The following is a 2,512-nucleotide window of genomic DNA, read 5'->3' as shown; positions in this document are numbered from 1 at the left end:
TCCTAGGGTGTTTCTCCCCCCACCCCACCGGATATATGTATACAGGCGGGCGCGGCGGGCGCCGCGGTCAGCTTCTCCTGGGCGCCCAGGTCCGCTCCCCAAAGGAGGAACAATGCGTTTCCCGCGGACCCCTCGCCCGCTGCCACGACTTGAAGCTCCCGGGTCGGTGGGCTACGCAGCCCCGCAGAGCAGGCGCCGTGGTCTGGGCCCCTCCAGCCCCCTCTCCCGGGCGCCGCCTCCCTGGCTGGAAAGGGGGTGAAGGCATTAAACCCCAGAACCTGCTATTCAAAGCACAAGCGGGTCCCCGGGGAGTCCAGTTGGTAGGCAGGGTTGAGGGTGAGGCCAGACGAGCTCCCCCCCCCCCCACCCAGGACTTCCAGGGGCAAGTCAGCCCAAATAAAAACAATTAGGAATGTGAAATATCCATGCGAGATTGATAAGAATAGTGACATTGAAAACACGGCTATTTTTAGCCATTCACATCCACAGAGCGAGTAAAAACCTCCCACCTTCTGTGATTATGCAGCGCCCCGTCCCTTCTGGCACTGACGTTCACGAGCTTGTCTTCACTGGATAAATAGGGAATTGATCGGTATCGCCTGTGCCACCTCCCTGGCTCTCGGGAGCAGAACCGGCACAAGCCAGTCACCGCCCCTGGGGCTCTGGGGAAGGCTGTGCAGGGACTTTTGAGGGACCAGATCTGGGTGGGGGTCCTTAGTGGAGAGTTTCTCTGCTTGCACGGCTGCCTTCTGCCTTTTCTCCCCAGGACAAGGCCCTGCCAAGGAGGGGAGGGAGCCTTGCCACCTTCCCACACCGACAGTTGCACTGGGGTAATGTTGGGGTGATGGTGATGTTGCAGACGTTTGCATGTGACCCCTCCCCCAACTGACTCTGAGTCTCTCTGTCTCTCTCTGTCTCTGTCTCTGTCTGTCTGTCTGTCTGTCTGTCTGTCTCTCTCTCTCTCTCTCTCTCTCTCACACACACACACACACACACACACATACCCTTATGTGTGAAAATGGCCTCCTCCTCTGGAGAGGGGGCAGAGAGCTGCCCTCTCTGGAAGAATGCCCACGCCTGGAGGCCAGTTATGATGCGACTCCCCGGAGACAGTGCACTGATACCCATTGTCACTGCATTTCACTTCCCATCAGTAGGCTAGTGTGGAAAGCAAGTCGGGCCAGGATGCCAAATGCACACGTTCCAGTTTCCAAGCACAGGGACACCTTTGCCTGTTTGGAGAGAGGGGGGAGGCCTGGGGCTACCCCTGATACCAGATGCAACAGTACGGAGGGATACAACAGTCACCAAGGTCCCTTTCCAGCGACCCTGCTGTTGTTTCAAAGTATGTTCATGGGAGCTTTCAGAAGGTGGAGACCCCAGTTTACAAACTTGCAAACTGAGGCTGAATGCAGTAGACTCGCCAAAAGCCACTCAGCTGTGGGGTAGGGTCCGGGGTTCCATGCCCCGCCCCACCCCCCAATCTCTACTGACCCCGGCCAGCTGGCCCTGTCAGTGGAGCATTTCTTCCCGAGATCTCCGGAGATCTGTTTCTATCCCTGCTGCCTCTGAATAAATGAACAGAAACACAAGCGAATGGAGTTACTTAGAGCCCCAGCGCCTCCGAGCTGAACGACACTTTCCAAATCGTCTCGTCCAGTCTCCTCACTTTACAGATGAGAAGACACCTCCGGGATTAAATGGCACGGCCAGGGGTGCCAGGTGAGTGCACCGCAGCACGAGCCTGAACGGCAGGCCTGCAGGCCAGGAGCTAAGCCTCTCCGCTACGGCCTCGCTGGCCCCCACATGCACCACCAGGACTGACACTGTAGCACTGTCACTGTCATCCCGCTGCTCATCGATTTGCTCGAGGGGGCACCAGTAACGTCTCCATGGGGAGACTTGTTACTGGTTTTTGGCATATTGAATACACCACGGGTAGCTTGCCAGGCTCTGCCGTGCAGGCGGGATACTCTCGGTAGCTTGCCGGATCTCCGAGAGGGATGGAGGAATCGAACCCAGGTCGGCCGCATGCCAGACAAATGCCCTACCCGCTGTGCTATTCTCACCCACCAGAAGTGGTGCTGGGTCACTGCCACTGCCATTCCTCTTCGTGGTGTGGCAACTGGCACATTAATAAATCCCTAGACAGCCGCCACGTGTCTGCCAGGGTTTCGCGTCTCAGCCTCCTCCTCCCCCTCTGGACCCACGACGCCATGTATGAAGGGTTGGATTGCCTTTTTTTTTTTAAAGTCTCTCTCTAAATTAATTTATCAGTGTTTGCCCATACTTTGTCTCCTGGGCTTGCCAAACAACGGGGAATGGAGGGTTTCCTTAGGATGCCCGGAAAGGGGAAGCTAGTTCCTGGGCTTTCTGTCTGTCCTGTGGGGCGGGGGTGGGCACTCCTGGCAGTGTGCAGGGATCGTTCCTGGTGGCACTCTAAAGTGCCAGGGGTCGAACCCAGGGCCAGCCACTTGTGCAAAAACAAATGCCGCATCCACTGTCCTGTTGC

Source organism: Sorex araneus, chromosome X (assembly GCF_027595985.1).
Source record: "Sorex araneus isolate mSorAra2 chromosome X, mSorAra2.pri, whole genome shotgun sequence".
In the NCBI taxonomy this organism is placed as follows: domain Eukaryota; kingdom Metazoa; phylum Chordata; class Mammalia; order Eulipotyphla; family Soricidae; genus Sorex; species Sorex araneus.
This window is presented reverse-complemented; position numbering follows the sequence as displayed.